The sequence below is a fragment of the Phoxinus phoxinus genome (assembly GCF_949152265.1).
Source record: "Phoxinus phoxinus genome assembly, chromosome: 8".
NCBI classification, from domain to species: domain Eukaryota; kingdom Metazoa; phylum Chordata; class Actinopteri; order Cypriniformes; family Leuciscidae; genus Phoxinus; species Phoxinus phoxinus.
Window position 1 is genome coordinate 15,780,134 of NC_136883.1, and position 18,853 is coordinate 15,798,986.

The window sequence follows — 18,853 nt, forward strand, 5'->3', positions numbered from 1 at the left end:
TAATAATAATCTAAAGTGAGTGGCTTGAATTTTTAATAAATGAACTCAAACAGAACTTCCGCTTTTAATGTCATTTTACAATGGATATTAAAATGTGAAATGAATATAGGACCAAACGTAATCATATTCTCGCCTAAATGTTGGATAGATTTGGAGTGCTAATACTCGTGATTTATCTATTCAGTTTCCTGGAAACTGCCATCAGTGTCGTTGGCTCATCGCTCACGATGGCTCATGAGGTAAGCTCAGCGTAGTGCTTGAGTCACTCTATCATGAATAATGCAAATAAAATAAAGGTGTTGTGTCACGATGACACCGCATGTCGTTACTGTTTGTAATCATTCTCATGACTATTAATTTAGTGATGCACACCTTCGTTTTATTGTATTTATTCATGAGATTGTGAAAAAGCGCTTACCTAATGGTTACGATGAGCCTACGTCACCTGACATCTTCCGTTCGGTGCGCGCCGGTGATGAGCTTCGTATAGAGAGACGGGAATCCATAGCCTAGCCTATACATACTTTTTCCAAATTATATATTACACTTCTTTACAGGTAACTGTGAAAACAAACTAGCTTTCGGTTATAGCCTAATAAAAACTGTTAAACATTACGGTGGGTTGAATAGGCTATGCCATATATTTTATTTAGCCTACTTTTGCCTATTTAATTTTGTCATGAGATTGTTGCTTCGCAATTAGCGCGACAGCCTGCCATTATATGCAATACATAAAAAATGCCGTTGCAGTTGGAATCCATAAGAGTTTATGTTGTTTCAGAGTTATGCATTTTCTTCGACTTATTTGGTCATTTAACCCCTGTGATATGTCTATTAACAGCGAGTTATACTACTAGCATAGGCAAGCCTATGTCTTAACACATTTAATATTTCCCCACATTTGTATGGCATTTAGCCTACAAGATAAATAAATCATTGATATCAATTATATTAAAAAAAATTATAGCCTACTTTATACTTTATATTTTTTTAAGGTGGCCCAAATGAAGATAGAACCTTATAATTCCGAGAGCTCTGATTCTGTTTGGAATTATAAGGTTATATCTCCACTTTTACAAATAAAACCCCACATTTCAAAGAATAAATGTATATAACCATTGATTTTAATCAATTTATATATTTATAATACAAGCACACAGCTTAGTATATAATGTAATAGTATACATCAAAGCCAAGCAAGTTTGTAAGGGAATTTTTTTTTTTTAAAGAACATGGACATGGAAAAATTACAGCTAAACAAAAAAATACTATTTGAAGGAAATGTGTAATTATCCAAACAAAACTTTGTGAAAATGGCATGACTTTTAGAGGCTTATTTAAAATATGCTGTAGCCTACTTATATGTATATGCCTAGTTTTAACCGATGAAAAGTACATTGTTGAACATGTATTTCACATTAAAAACTGGTATTTACAAGCTTTCTCTGTGTTTGAGCAGCAAACCAGCAGGTGGTGCTAATGTCCCAAAAATGCATTTACGCGTTAACACGCAATTTACGTGTTAACACGCATTTACGCGTTAACACGTAAATTGCGTGTTAACACGTAAATGCGTGTTAACGCGTAAATGCGTGTTAACGCGTAAGTTTCACACGTTTTGGCCCTTTTGGCCTTCGATATGCTTGCGCTTGGCCCCGGTGATTGCTGCTTGCAGCTATATTTAGGGGCCAAGCACTGAAGGTGCGGGCACCTATTGTATCTGTTCCCGTTCTTATTCTTCTTTTTAGGGGCCAAGCACTGAAAGTGCGGAGGCACCTATTGTTTTCGTTCCGGTTCTTATTATTATTATTATTATTATTATTCTGCTTCTTCCGACTGGGCGTCTATGGCAGCCCATAGAAGCGTATGCGGGAAAGTTGTTCCGGTTTGACATTCTGATAGAGGACATTCCCAACAGTAATTGCACCAATTTTGGTGTCTCTAACTCATTCCCTCTAGCGCCACCACCTGTCCAAAGTTTCACTTATATTATGCTAATAACTTTTAAACCGTAAGGCCTATCAACAAAATTCTTTTTTCCTCTGATTCCTGAGCTCACGACGATTCGACTGGACCCTATGACGTCATTTTCCGTCATAAAAATATGGCCGCCATTTTGAATTGTCCAAAAAACCTTCTTTTGCGAACTCGTCCTAGACGGTTTGTCCGATTTGCACCAAAATTGCACCAGATCATCTTCAGGCTGTGGGGACAAAAAGTTATGGAATTCAAGTTGATTCGTCAAACCGTTTTCGATAAACGCGCAAACAAATTTTACGTAGCGCTTGCGAAAACAGACATAAGGCTGTATCTCCGCATCGCTTAATCGTATTCAAACCAAACTTCCTACATGTCATCACAAGCATGACTTGAGGCTACATGCTGCGTTTCGGCGCAGCGCCACCTACTGGTCTGGAGATATGAAAAAAGGCTATTTTTGCTTATAACTTCTGAACGGTTTGTCCAAAAATCACAAAAGTGGTCTCGTTAGATTCAGGGCGTCATGTTGAGTTGACTGATATCCAATTTTTCCATATCGGCCATTTTGGCTGTCGGCCATTTTGAATTATGTGCTAAAATGCTGTATTTTATGAACGCATGAACGTATCGTTACGAAACTCAGTATGGGTCATCAGTACAAAGCCCTAAAGGTACTCAAAAGATTATGAGACAGCGCCACCTTTTGGTCAAAAGTTATAATGAAATTTCCAAAAATGCTAATAACTTTTGAATAAATTTGCCTATAGTAATGACACTGATCTCAATAGATTCCTTGGGTTATGCTGAAATCATAGATACCAATTTTGCCATAGTCAGCCAAACTTCCTGTCCGCCATCTTTATTTTCTTTTAAAACCTACTTTTTCGAACTCCTCCTAGACCGAACGTCCGATTTTCACCAAAATCGGATCGTGTCATCTCCAGACCGTGCCGAGTAAAAGTTATGGATTTCGTGTCGATAGACAAAACCGTTTTTGTATACCGCAGTGGCAAAGTTGAGGCATGATGCCAAAATGACTATTCAGGCTTTATATCTGCAATGCCTTGACAGATTGACACCAAACTTTGTATGTGTCATTGTCACTTCACTCTGACATTATCACATCAGTTTCGTAACTGCGCCACCTATTGGTCGAAAGTGATAATCATATTTTTAGTTAATGTATCAACCATTGTGCCAAAATTCATCTTTAAATGTCTTCAATTGCTCCTTGCTGCAGTGGGTCTCACACTCCCAGCCACTTTGGCATGTCTTGTCGTCTTGCTTGCGCTTGGCCCCGGTGATTGCTGCTTGCAGCTATATTTAGGGGCCAAGCACTGAAAGTGCGGAGGCACCTATTGTTTTCGTTCCGGTTCTTATTATTATTATTATTATTATTATTATTCTGCTTCTTCCGACTGGGCGTCTATGGCAGCCCATAGAACCGTTTCCGGGAAAGTTGTTCCGGTTTGACATTCTGATAGAGGACAGTCCCAACAGTAATTGCACCAATTTTGGTGTCTCTAACTCATTCCCTCTAGCGCCACCACCTGTCCAAAGTTTCACTTATATTATGCTAATAACTTTTAAACCGTAAGGCCTATCAACAAAATAATTTTTTCCTCTGATTCCTGAGCTCATGACGATTCGATTTCATCCTATGACGTCATTTTCCGTCATAAAAATATGGCCGCCATTTTGAATTGTCCAAAAAACCTTCTTTTGCGAACTCGTCCTAGACGGTTTGTCCGATTTGCACCAAAATTGCACCAGATCATCTTCAGGCTGTGGGGACAAAAAGTTATGGAATTCAAGTTGATTCGTCAAACCGTTTTCGATAAACGCGCAAACAAATTTTATGTAGCGCTTGCGAAAACAGACATAAGGCTGTATCTCCGCATCGCTTAATCGTATTCAAACCAAACTTCCTACATGTCATCACAAGCATGACCTGAGGCTACATGCTGCGTTTCGGCGCAGCGCCACCTACTGGTCTGGAGATATGAAAAAAGGCTATTTTTGCTTATAACTTCTGAACGGTTTGTCCAAAAATCATAAAAGTGGTCTCGATAGATTCAGGGCGTCATGTTGAGTTGACTGATATCCAATTTTTCCATATCGGCCATTTTGGCTGTCGGCCATTTTGAATTATGTGCTAAAATGCTGTATTTTATGAACGCATGAACGTATCGTTACGAAACTCAGTATGGGTCATCAGTACAAAGCCCTAAAGGTACTCATAATATTATGAGACAGCGCCACCTTTTGGTCAAAAGTTATAATGAAATTTCCAAAAATGCTAATAACTTTTGAATAAATTTGCCTATAGTAATGACACTGATCTCAATAGATTCCTTGGGTTATGCTGAAAACATAGATACCAATTTTGCCATAGTCAGCCAAACTTCCTGTCCGCCATCTTTATTTTCTTTTAAAACCTACTTTTTCGAACTCCTCCTAGACCGAACGTCCGATTTTCACCAAAATCGGATCGTGTCATCTCCAGACCGTGCCGAGTAAAAGTTATGGATTTCGTGTCGATAGACGAAACCGTTTTCGTATACCGCAGTGGCAAAGTTGAGGCATGATGCCAAAATGACTATTCAGGCTTTATATCTGCAATGCCTTGACATATTGACACCAAACTTTGTATGTGTCATTGTCACTTCACTCTGACCACATCACATCAGTTTCGTAACTGCGCCACCTATTGGTCGAAAGTGATAATCATATTTTTAGTTATTGTATGTGATTTTTCAACCATTTTGCCCAAATTCATCTTCAAATGTCTTTAATTGCTCCTTGCTGCAGTGGGTCTCACACTCCCAGCCACTTTGGCATGTCTTGTCGTCTTGCTTGCGCTTGGCCCCGGTGATTGCTGCTTGCAGCTATATTTCTTTTTCTTTTTCTTTTTTTTCTTCCGACTGGGCGTCTATGGCAGCCTATAGAACCGTTTGCGGGAAACTTATGAAAATTGGCACAGTGATAGAGGACAGCCTGAACTATCACCATAGCAAATTTGGAGTCTCCAACTCATTCCCTCTAGCGCCACCAGCTGTCCAAAGTTGCACTCATGTTTATGCTAATAACTTTTGAACCACACGGGCTAGAAACAAAATTCTTTTTTCCTCTGATTCCTGAGCTCATGACGACTTGCCTGGACCCTATGACGTCATTTTCCGTCATAATAGTTTTCCCGCCATTTTGAATTTTCCGAAAAACCTACTTTTTCGAACTCGTCCTAGACGGTTTGTCCGATTCTCACCAAAATTGCACCAGATCATCTTCAGGCAGTGCCGACAAAAAGTTATGGAATTCAAGTTGTTTCGCTTAACCGTTTTTGATAAACGTACAAACAAATTTTACATAGCACTTGCGAAAACAGACGTAAGGCTGTATCTCCGCAACGCTTTATTGTATTCAGACCAAACTTGGTACATGTCATCATAAGCATGACTTGAGGCTACATGCAGCGTTTCGGCGCAGCGCCACCTACTGGTCCGGAGATATGAAGAATTTATATTTTTGCTTATAACTTCTGAACGGTTTGTCCAAAAATCACAAAAGTGGTCTCGTTAGATTCAGGGCATCGTGCTGAGTCGACTGATATCCAATTTTCCCATATCGGCCATTTTGGCTGTCGGCCATTTTGAATTATGTGCTAAAATGCTGTATTTTATGAACGCATGAACGTATCGTTACGAAACTCAGTATGGGTCATCAGTACAACGCCCTAAAAGTACTCAAAAATTTATGAGACAGCGCCACCTTTTGGTCAAAAGTTATAATGAAATTTCCAAAAATGCTAATAACTTTTGATTAAATTTGCCTATAGTAATGACACTGATCTCAATAGATTCCTTGGGTTATGCTGAAAACATAGATACCAATTTTGCCATAGTCAATCAAAGTTCCTGTCCGCCATCTTTATTTTCTTTTAAAACCTACTTTTTCGAACTCCTCCTAGACCGAACGTCCGATTTTCACCAAAATCGGATCGTGTCATCTCCAGACCGTGCCGAGTAAAAGTTATGGATTTCGTGTCGATAGACGAAACCGTTTTCGTATACCGCTGTGGCAAAGTTGAGGCATGATGCCAAAATGACTATTCAGGCTTTATATCTGCAATGCCTTGACATATTGACACCAAACTTTGTATGTGTCATTGTCACTTCACTCTGACCACATCACATCAGTTTCGTAACTGCGCCACCTATTGGTCGAAAGTGATAATCATATTTTTAGTTATTGTATGTGATTTTTCAACCATTTTGCCAAAATTCATCTTCAAATGTCTTTAATTGCTCCTTGCTGCAGTGGGTCTCACACTCCCAGCCACTTTGGCATGTCTTGTCGTCTTGCTTGCGCTTGGCCCCGGTGATTGCTGCTTGCAGCTATATTTCTTTTTCTTTTTCTTCTTCCGACTGGGCGTCTATGGCAGCCTATAGAACCGTTTGCGGGAAACTTATGAAAATTGGCACAGTGATAGAGGACAGCCTGAACTATCACCATAGCAAATTTGGAGTCTCCAACTCATTCCCTCTAGCGCCACCAGCTGTCCAAAGTTTCACTCATGTTTATGCTAATAACTTTTGAACCACAAGGGCTAGAAACAAAATTCTTTTTTCCTCTGATTCCTGAGCTCATGACGATTCGACTGCACCCTATGACGTCATTTTCCGTCATAATAGTTTTCCCGCCATTTTGAATTTTCCGAAAAACCTACTTTTTCGAACTCCTCCTAGGCCGTTGCTCCGAATTTCACGAAAAATGAACCAGATCATCTCCAGACCTGGACAACCAAAAGTTATGGAATTCAAGTTGATTCGAATTACCGTTCTCGAATACCGCGCAAATAAATTTTACGTAGCGCTTGCGAAAACAGACGTAAGGCCGTATCTCCACAACGCTTTATCGGATTCAGACCAAATTTGGTACATGTCATCACAAGCATGATCTGAGGCTACATGCTGCGTTTCGGCGCAGCGCCACCTACTGGTCTGGAGATATGAAGAATTTATGTTTTTGCTTATAACTTCTGAACGGTTTGTCCAAAAATAACAAAAGTGGTCTCGTTAGATTCAGGGCGTCGTGCTGAGTTGACTGATATTCAATTTTCCCATATCGGCCATTTTGGCTGTCGGCCATTTTTAATTATGTGCTAAAATGCTGTATTTTATGAACACATGAACGTATCGTTACGAAACTCAGTATGGGTCATCAGTACAACGCCCTAAAGGTACTCAAAAGATTATGAGACAGCGCCACCTTTTGGTCAAAAGTTATAATGAAATTTCCAAAAATGCTAATAACTTTTGAATAAATTTGCCTATTGTAATGACACTGATCTCAATAGATTCCTTGGGTTATGTTGAAAACATAGATACCAATTTTGCCATAGTCAGCCAAACTTCCTGTCCGCCATCTTTATTTTCTTTTAAAACCTACTTTTTCGAACTCCTCCTAGACCGAACGTCCGATTTTCACCAAAATCGGATCGTGTCATCTCCAGACCGTGCCGAGTAAAAGTTATGGATTTCGTGTCGATAGACGAAACCGTTTTCGTATACCGCAGTGGCAAAGTTGAGGCATGATGCCAAAATGACTATTCAGGCTTTATATCTGCAATGCCTTGACATATTGACACCAAACTTTGTATGTGTCATTGTCACTTCACTCTGACCACATCACATCAGTTTCGTAACTGCGCCACCTATTGGTCGAAAGTGATAATCATATTTTTAGTTATTGTATGTGATTTTTCAACCATTTTGCCAAAATTCATCTTCAAATGTCTTTAATTGCTCCTTGCTGCAGTTTGTCTCACACTTTCAGCCATGTAGGCATAGCTCGTCGTCTGCTTTTGCGCTTGGCCCCGTAATGGCTGCTTGCAGCTATATTTAGGGGCCAAGCACTGAAGGTGCGGGCACCTATTGTATCTGTTCCGGTTCTTCTTCTTCTTCTTTTTCTTCCGACTGGGCGTCTATGGCAGCCCATAGAAGCGTATGCGGGAAAGTTGTTTTGGTTTGACATTCTGACAGAGGACATTCCCAACATCAAATACACCAATTTTGGTGTTTCTAACTCATTCCCTCTAGCGCCACCACCTGTCCAAAGTTTCAGAAATTGTATGCTAATAACTTTTGAACCGTAAGGCCTATCAACAAAATTCTTTTTTCCTCTGTTTCCTGAGCTCACGACGATTCGATTGCACCCTATGACGTCATTTTCCGTCATAATAGTTTTCCCGCCATTTTGAATTTTCCAAAAAACCTACTTTTTCGAACTCCTCCTAGGCCGTTGCTCCGAATTTCACGAAAATTGAACCAGATCAACTCCAGACCATGACGACAAAAAGTTATGGAATTCAAGTTGATTCGAATTACCGTTCTCGAATACCGCGCAAATAAATTTTACGTAGCGCTTGCAAAAACAGACGTAAGGCCGTATCTCCACAACGCTTTATCGGATTCAGACCAAATTTGGTATATGTCATCACAAGCATGACCTGAGGCTACATGCTGCGTTTCGGCGCAGCGCCACCTACTGGTCCGGAGATATGAAGAATTTATATTTTTGCTTATAACTTCTGAACGGTTTGTCCAAAAATCACAAAAGTGGTCTCGTTAGATTCAGGGCATCGTGCTGAGTCGACTGATATCCAATTTTCCCATATCGGCCATTTTGGCTGTCGGCCATTTTGAATTATGTGCTAAAATGCTGTATTTTATGAACGCATGAACGTATCGTTACGAAACTCAGTATGGGTCATCAGTACAACGCCCTAAAAGTACTCAAAAATTTATGAGACAGCGCCACCTTTTGGTCAAAAGTTATAATGAAATTTCCAAAAATGCTAATAACTTTTGAATAAATTTGCCTATAGTAATGACACTGATCTCAATAGATTCCTTGGGTTATGCTGAAAACATAGATACCAATTTTGCCATAGTCAATCAAAGTTCCTGTCCGCCATCTTTATTTTCTTTTAAAACCTACTTTTTCGAACTCCTCCTAGACCGAACGTCCGATTTTCACCAAAATCGGATCGTGTCATCTCCAGACTGTGCCGAGTAAAAGTTATGGATTTCGTGTCGATAGACAAAACCGTTTTCGTATACCGCAGTGGCAAAGTTGAGGCATGATGCCAAAATGACTATTCAGGCTTTATATCTGCAATGCCTTGACATATTGACCAAACTTTGTATGTGTCATTGTCACTTCACTCTGACCACATCACATCAGTTTCGTAACTGCGCCACCTATTGGTCGAAAGTGATAATCATATTTTTAGTTATTGTATGTGATTTTTCAACCATTTTGCCAAAATTCATCTTCAAATGTCTTTAATTGCTCCTTGCTGCAGTGGGTCTCACACTCCCAGCCACTTTGGCATGTCTTGTCGTCTTGCTTGCGCTTGGCCCCGGTGATTGCTGCTTGCAGCTATATTTAGGGGCCAAGCACTGAAAGTGCGGAGGCACCTATTGTTTTTGTTGGCGTTCTTATTATTATTCTTCCGTTTCTTCTTCTTCTTCCGCCATTGAAGTCTATGGCAGCCCTATGAACCGCTTGCGGGAAAGTTGATTTTATTTGACATTCTGATAGAGGACAGTCCCAACATTAAATACACCAATTTTGGTGTCTCCAACTCATTCCCTCTAGCGCCACCAACAGTCCAAAGTTTCACTCATGTCTATGCTGATAACTTTTGAACCGTAAGGGCTAGAATCAAAATTCTTTTTTCCTCTGATTCCTGAGCTCACGACGATTCGATTGCACCCTATGACGTCATTTTCCGTCATAATAGTTTTCCCGCCATTTTGAATTTTCCAAAAAACCTACTTTTTCGAACTCCTCCTAGGCCGTTGCTCCGAATTTCACGAAAATTGAACCAGATCAACTCCAGACCATGACGACAAAAAGTTATGGAATTCAAGTTGATTCGAATTACCGTTCTCGAATACCGCGCAAATAAATTTTACGTAGCGCTTGCAAAAACAGACGTAAGGCCGTATCTCCACAACGCTTTATCGGATTCAGACCAAATTTGGTACATGTCATCACAAGCATGACCTGAGGCTACATGCTGCGTTTCCGCGCAGCGCCACCTACTGGTCCGGAGATATGAAGAATTTATATTTTTGCTTATAACTTCTGAACGGTTTGTCCAAAAATCACAAAAGTGGTCTCGTTAGATTCAGGGCATCGTGCTGAGTCGACTGATATCCAATTTTCCCATATCGGCCATTTTGGCTGTCGGCCATTTTGAATTATGTGCTAAAATGCTGTATTTTATGAACGCATGAACGTATCGTTACGAAACTCAGTATGGGTCATCAGTACAACGCCCTAAAAGTACTCAAAAATGTATGAGACAGCGCCACCTTTTGGTCAAAAGTTATAATGAAATTTCCAAAAATGCTAATAACTTTTGAATAAATTTGCCTATAGTAATGACACTGATCTCAATAGATTCCTTGGGTTATGCTGAAAACATAGATACCAATTTTGCCATAGTCAATCAAAGTTCCTGTCCGCCATCTTTATTTTCTTTTAAAACCTACTTTTTCGAACTCCTCCTAGACCGAACGTCCGATTTTCACCAAAATCGGATCGTGTCATCTCCAGACTGTGCCGAGTAAAAGTTATGGATTTCGTGTCGATAGACAAAACCGTTTTCGTATACCGCAGTGGCAAAGTTGAGGCATGATGCCAAAATGACTATTCAGGCTTTATATCTGCAATGCCTTGACATATTGACACCAAACTTTGTATGTGTCATTGTCACTTCACTCTGACCACATCACATCAGTTTCGTAACTGCGCCACCTATTGGTCGAAAGTGATAATCATATTTTTAGTTATTGTATGTGATTTTTCAACCATTTTGCCAAAATTCATCTTCAAATGTCTTTAATTGCTCCTTGCTGCAGTGGGTCTCACACTCCCAGCCACTTTGGCATGTCTTGTCGTCTTGCTTGCGCTTGGCCCCGGTGATTGCTGCTTGCAGCTATATTTAGGGGCCAAGCACTGAAGGTGCGGGCACCTATTGTATCTGTTCCCGTTCTTATTCTTCTTCTTTTTCTTTTTCTTTTTTTTCTTTTTTTTCTTCCGACTGGGCGTCTATGGCAGCCTATAGAACCGTTTGCGGGAAACTTATACAAATTGGCACAGTGATAGAGGACAGCCTGAACTATCACCATAGCAAATTTGGAGTCTCCAACTCATTCCCTCTAGCGCCACCAGCTGTCCAAAGTTTCACTCATGTTTATGCTAATAACTTTTGAACCACAAGGGCTAGAAACAAAATTCTTTTTTCCTCTGATTCCTGAGCTCATGACGATTCGACTGCACCCTATGACGTCATTTTCCGTCATAATAGTTTTCCCGCCATTTTGAATTTTCCGAAAAACCTACTTTTTCGAACTCCTCCTAGGCCGTTGCTCCGAATTTCACGAAAAATGAACCAGATCATCTCCAGACCTTGACGACCAAAAGTTATGGAATTCAAGTTGATTCGAATTACCGTTCTCGAATACCGCGCAAATAAATTTTACGTAGCGCTTGCGAAAACAGACGTAAGGCCGTATCTCCACAACGCTTTATCGGATTCAGACCAAATTTGGTACATGTCATCACAAGCATGACTTGAGGCTACATGCTGCGTTTCGGCACAGCGCCACCTACTGGTCCGGAGATATGAAGAATTTATGTTTTTGCTTATAACTTCTGAACGGTTTGTCCAAAAATCACAAAAGTGGTCTCGTTAGATTCAGGGCGTCGTGCTGAGTTGACTGATATCCAATTTTCCCATATCGGCCATTTTGGCTGTCGGCCATTTTGAATTATGTGCTAAAATGCTGTATTTTATGAACGCATGAACGTATCGTTACGAAACTCAGTATGGGTCATCAGTACAACACCCTAAAGGTACTCAAAAATTTATGAGACACCGCCACCTTTTGGTCAAAAGTTATAATAAAATTTCCAAAAATGCTAATAACTTTTGAATAAATTTGCCTATAGTAATGACACTGATCTCAATAGATTCCTTGGGTTATGCTGAAAACATAGATACCAATTTTGCCATAGTCAGCCAAACTTCCTGTCCGCCATCTTTATTTTCTTTTAAAACCTACTTTTTCGAACTCCTCCTAGACCGAAGGTCCGATTTTCACCAAAATCGGATCGTGTCATCTCCAGACCGTGCCGAGTAAAAGTTATGGATTTCGTGTCGATAGACGAAACCGTTTTCGTATACCGCAGTGGCAAAGTTGAGGCATGATGCCAAAATGACTATTCAGGCTTTATATCTGCAATGCCTTGACATATTGACACCAAACTTTGTAAGTGTCATTGTCACTTCACTCTGACCACATCACATCAGTTTCGTAACTGCGCCACCTATTGGTCGAAAGTGATAATCATATTTTTAGTTAATGTATGTGATTTTTCAACCATTTTGCCAAAATTCATCTTTAAATGTCTTCAATTGCTCCTTGCTGCAGTTGGTCTCTCACTTCCAGCCACTTTGGCATGTCTTGTCGTCTTGCTTGCGCTTGGCCCCGGTGATTGCTGCTTGCAGCTATATTTATAATTATTCTTCTTCTTCTTCTTCCGCCATTGAAGTCTATGGCAGCCCTATGAACCGCTTGCGGGAAAGTTGATTTTATTTGACATTCTGATAGAGGACAGTCCCAACATTAAATACACCAATTTTGGTGTCTCCAACTCATTCCCTCTAGCGCCACCAACAGTCCAAAGTTTCACTCATGTCTATGCTGATAACTTTTGAACCGTAAGGGCTAGAATCAAAATTCTTTTTTCCTCTGATTCCTGAGCTCACGACGATTCGATTGCACCATATGACGTCATTTTCCGTCATAATAGTTTTCCCGCCATTTTGAATTTTCCAAAAAACCTACTTTTTCGAACTCCTCCTAGGCCGTTGCTCCGAATTTCACGAAAATTGAACCAGATCAACTCCAGACCATGACGACAAAAAGTTATGGAATTCAAGTTGATTCGAATTACCGTTCTCGAATACCGCGCAAATACATTTTACGTAGCGCTTGCAAAAACAGACGTAAGGCCGTATCTCCACAACGCTTTATCGGATTCAGACCAAATTTGGTACATGTCATCACAAGCATGACCTGAGGCTACATGCTGCGTTTCGGCGCAGCGCCACCTACTGGTCCGGAGATATGAAGAATTTATATTTTTGCTTATAACTTCTGAACGGTTTGTCCAAAAATCACAAAAGTGGTCTCGTTAGATTCAGGGCATCGTGCTGAGTCGACTGATATCCAATTTTCCCATATCGGCCATTTTGGCTGTCGGCCATTTTGAATTATGTGCTAAAATGCTGTATTTTATGAACGCATGAACGTATCGTTACGAAACTCAGTATGGGTCATCAGTACAACGCCCTAAAAGTACTCAAAAATTTATAAGACAGCGCCACCTTTTGGTCAAAAGTTATAATGAAATTTCCAAAAATTCTAATAACTTTTGAATAAATTTGCCTATAGTAATGACACTGATCTCAATAGATTCCTTGGGTTATGCTGAAAACATAGATACCAATTTTGCCATAGTCAATCAAAGTTCCTGTCCGCCATCTTTATTTTCTTTTAAAACCTACTTTTTCGAACTCCTCCTAGACCAAACGTCCGATTTTCACCAAAATCGGATCGTGTCATCTCCAGACTGTGCCGAGTAAAAGTTATGGATTTCGTGTCGATAGACAAAACCGTTTTCGTATACCGCAGTGGCAAAGTTGAGGCATGATGCCAAAATGACTATTCAGGCTTTATATCTGCAATGCCTTGACATATTGACACCAAACTTTGTATGTGTCATTGTCACTTCACTCTGACCACATCACATCAGTTTCGTAACTGCGCCACCTATTGGTCGAAAGTGATAATCATATTTTTAGTTATTGTATGTGATTTTTCAACCATTTTGCCAAAATTCATCTTCAAATGTCTTTAATTGCTCCTTGCTGCAGTGGGTCTCACACTCCCAGCCACTTTGGCATGTCTTGTCGTCTTGCTTGCGCTTGGCCCCGGTGATTGCTGCTTGCAGTTCTTCTTTTTCTTTTTCTTCTTCCGACTGGGCGTCTATGACAGCCCATAGAAGCGTATGCGGGAAAGTTGTTTTGGTTTGACATTCTGATAGAGGACATTCCCAACATCAAATACACCAATTTTGGTGTTTCTAACTCATTCCCTCTAGCGCCACCACCTGTCCAAAGTTTCAGAAATTGTATGCTAATAACTTTTGAACCATAAGGGCTAGAAACAAAATTCTTTTTTCCTCTGATTCCTGAGCTCATGACGATTCGACTGCACCCTATGACGTCATTTTCCGTCATAATAGTTTTCCCGCCATTTTGAATTTTCAGAAAAAACTACTTTTTCGAACTCCTCCTAGGCCGTTGCTCCGAATTTCACGAAAATTGAACCAGATCATCTCCAGACCGTGACGACAAAAAGTTATGGAAATCAAGTTGATTCGAATAACCGTTCTCGAATACCGCGAAAATAAATTGTATGTAGAGCTTGCAAAAACAGATTCAAGGCTGTATCTCCACAACGCTTTGTCGGATTCAGACCAAATTTGGTACATGTTGTCACAAGCATGACCTGAGGCTACATGCTGCGTTTCGGCACAGTGCCACCTAATGTTCTGGAGATATGAAAATTTGCTTATTTTACTTATAACTTCTGAACGGTTTGTCCAAAAATCACAAAAGTGGTCTCGTTAGGTTCAGGGCGTCATACTGAGTTGACTGATATCCAATTTTCCCATATCGGCCATTTTGGCTGTCGGCCATTGTGAATGATGTGCTAAAATGCTGTATTTTATGAACGCATGAACGTATCGTTACGAAACTCAGTATGGGTCATCAGTACAAGGCCCTAAAGGTACTCAAAAGATTATGAGACAGCGCCACCTTTTGGTCAAAAGTTATAATGAAATTTCCAAAAATGCTAATAACTTTTGAATAAATTTGCCTATAGTAATGACACTGATCTCAATAGATTCCTTGGGTTATGCTGAAAACATAGATACCAATTTTGTCATAGTCAGTCAAACTTCCTGTCCGCCATCTTTATTTTCTTTTAAAACCTACTTTTTCGAACTCCTCCTAGACCGAATGTCCGATTTTCACCAAAATTGGATCGTGTCATCTCCAGACCGTGCCGAGTAAAAGTTATGGATTTCGTGTCGATAGACAAAAAAAACCGTTTTCGTATACCGCAGTGGCAAAGTTGAGGCATGATGCCAAAATGACTATTCAGGCTTTATATCTGCAATGCCTTGACATAATGACACCAAACTTTGTATGTGTCATTGTCACTTCACTCTGACCACATCACATCAGTTTCGCAACTGCGCCACCTATTGGTCGAAAGTGATAATCATATTTTTAGTTAATGTATCAACCATTGTGCCAAAATTCATCTTTAAATGTCTTCAATTGCTCCTTGCTGCAGTGGGTCTCACACTCCCAGCCACTTTGGCATGTCTTGTCGGCTTGCTTGCGCTTGGCCCCGGTGATTGCTGCTTGCAGCTATATTTCTTCTTCCTTTTTTTTCTTTTTCCGACTGGGCGTCTATGGCAGCCTATAGAACCGTTTGCGGGAAACTTATGAAAATTGGCACAGTGATAGAGGACAGCCTGAACTATCACCATAGCAAATTTGGAGTCTCCAACTCATTCCCTCTAGCGCCACCAGCTGTCCAAAGTTTCACTCATGTTTATGCTAATAACTTTTGAACCACAAGGGCTAGAAACAAAATTATTTTTTCCTCTGATTCCTGAGCTCATGACGATTCGAATGCACCATATGAAGTCATTTTCCGTCATAATAGTTTTCCCGCCATTTTGAATTTTCCAAAAAACCTACTTTTTCGAACTCCTCCTAGGCCGTTGCTCCGAATTTCACGAAAAATTAACCAGATCATCTCCAGACCTTGACGACCAAAAGTTATGGAATTCAAGTTGATTCGAATTACCGTTCTCGAATACCGCGCAAATAAATTTTACGTAGCGCTTGCGAAAACAGATGTAAGGCCGTATCTCCACAACGCTTTATCGGATTCAGACCAAATTTGGTACATGTCATCACAAGCATGACCTGAGGCTACATGCTGCGTTTCGGCGCAGCGCCACCTACTGGTCCGGAGATATGAAGAATTTATGTTTTTGCTTATAACTTCTGAACGGTTTGTCCAAAAATCACAAAAGTGGTCTCGTTAGATTCAGGGCGTCGTGCTGAGTTGACTGATATCCAATTTTCCCATATCGGCCATTTTGGCTGTCGGCCATTTTGAATTATGTGCTAAAATGCTGTATTTTATGAACGCATGAACGTATCGCTACGAAACTCAGTATGGGTCATCAGTACAACGCCCTAAAGGTACTCAAAAATTTATGAGACAGCGCCACCTTTTGGTCAAAAGTTATAATGAAATTTCCAAAAATGCTAATAACTTTTGAATAAATTAGCCTATAGTAATGACACTGGTCTCAATAGATTCCTTGGGTTATGCTGAAAACATAGATACCAATTTTGCCATAGTCAGCCAAACTTCCTGTCCGCCATATTTATTTTCTTTTAAAACCTACTTTTTCAAACTCCTCCTAGACCGAACGTCCGATTTTCACCAAAATCGGATCGTGTCATCTCCAGACCGTGCCGAGTAAAAGTTATGGATTTCGTGTCGATAGACGAAACCGTTTTCATATACCGCAGTGGCAAAGTTGAGGCATGATGCCAAAATGACTATTCAGGCTTTATATCTGCAATGCCTTGACATATTGACACCAAACTTTGTAAGTGTCATTGTCACTTCACTCTGACCACATCACATCAGTTTCGTAATTGCGCCACCTATTGGTCGAAAGTGATAATCATATTTTTAGTTAATGTATGTGATTTTTCAACCAATTTGCCAAAATTGATCTTCAAATGTCTTTAATTGCTCCTTGCTGCAGTTTGTCTCACACTTTCAGCCATGTAGGCATATCTCGTCGTCTGCTTTTGCGCTTGGCCCCGTGATGGCTGCTTGCAGCTATATTTAGGGGCCAAGCACTGAAGGTGCGGGCACCTATTGTATCTGTTCCCGTTCTTATTCTTCTTTTTCTTTTTCTTTTTCTTTTTCTTTTTCTTTTTCTTTTTCTTTTTCTTCTTCCGACTGGGCGTCTATGGCAGCCTATAGAACCGTTTGCGGGAAACTTATGAAAATTGGCACAGTGATAGAGGACAATCTGAACTATCACCATAGCAAATTTGGAGTCTCCAACTCATTCCCTCTAGCGCCACCAGCTGTCCAAAGTTTCACTCATGTTTATGCTAATAACTTTTGAACCACAAGGGCTAGAAACAAAATTCTTTTTTCCTCTGATTCCTGAGCTCACGACGATTCGACTGCACCATATGACGTCATTTTCCGTCATAATAGTTTTCCCGCCATTTTGAATTTTCCGAAAAACCTACTTTTTCGAACTCCTCCTAGGCCGTTGCTCCGAATTTCACGAAAAATTAACCAGATCATCTCCAGACCTTGACGACAAAAAGTTATGGAATTCAAGTTGATTCGAATTACCGTTCTCGAATACCGCGCAAATAAATTTTACGTAGCGCTTGCGAAAACAGACGTAAGGCCGTATCTCCACAACGCTTTATCGGATTCAGACCAAATTTGGTACATGTCATCACAAGCATGACCTGAGGCGACATGCTGCGTTTCGGCGCTGCGCCACCTACTGGTCCGGAGATATGAAGAATTTATGTTTTTGCTTATAACTTCTGAACGGTTTGTCCAAAAATCACAAAAGTGGCCTCGTTAGATTCAGGGCGTCATACTGAGTTGACTGATATCCAATTTTCCCATATCGGCCATTTTGGCTGTCGGCCATTTTGAATTATGTGCTAAAATGCTGTATTTTATGAACGCATGAACGTATCGTTACGAAACTCAGTATGGGTCATCAGTACAACGCCCTAAAGGTACTCAAAAATTTATGAGATAGCGCCACCTTTTGGTCAAAAGTTATAATGAAATTTCCAAAAATGCTAATAACTTTTGAATAAATTTGCCTATAGTAATGACACTGATCTCAATAGATTGCTTGGGTTATGCTGAAAACATAGATACCAATTTTGCCATAGTCAGTCAAACTTCCTGTCCGCCATCTTTATTTTCTTTTATAACCTACTTTTTCGAACTCCTCCTAGACCGAACGTCCGATTTTCACCAAAATTGGATCGTGTCATCTCCAGACCGTGCCGAGTAATAGTTATGGATTTCGTGTCGATAAACAAAACCGTTTTCGTATACCGCAGTGGCAAAGTTGAGGCATGATGCCAAAATGACTATTCAGGCTTTATATCTGCAATGCCTTGACATATTGACACCAAACTTTGTATGTGTCATTGTCACTTCACTCTGACCACATCACATCAGTTTCGTAACTGCGCCACCTATTGGTCGAAAGTGATAATCATATTTTTAGTTATTGTATGTGATTTTTCAACCATTTTGCCAAAATTCATCTTCAAATGTCTTTAATTGCTCCTTGCTGCAGTGGGTCTCACACTCCCAGCCACTTTGGCATGTCTTGTCGTCTTGCTTGCGCTTGGCCCCGGTGATTGCTGCTTGCAGCTATATTTCTTCTTTTTTTTCTTCCGACTGGGCGTCTATGGCAGCCCATAGAAGCGTATGCGGGAAAGTTGTTTTGGTTTGACATTCTGATAGAGGACATTCCCAACATCAAATACACCAATTTTGGTGTTTCTAACTCATTCCCTCTAGCGCCACCACCTGTCCAAAGTTTCAGAAATTGTATGCTAATA

At 40.3% G+C, this 18,853-nt stretch overlaps 1 long non-coding RNA gene across 1 annotated transcript in view; it reads right to left on the minus strand.

Annotated features, from left to right (window-relative positions):
• LOC307002986 overlaps positions 1 to 18,647 on the minus strand; it is a 44,225-nt gene extending 25,578 nt beyond the window's left edge. The window contains exons 1-3 of the long non-coding RNA XR_013798592.1: positions 18,037 to 18,647; positions 16,133 to 16,443; positions 14,400 to 14,633 (exon numbers count right to left, since the gene is read on the minus strand). This is a non-coding gene — a long non-coding RNA (uncharacterized lncRNA). The remainder of the gene's footprint in view (positions 1 to 14,399; positions 14,634 to 16,132; positions 16,444 to 18,036) is intronic.
• Between the last annotated feature and the right edge of the window lie 206 nt (positions 18,648 to 18,853).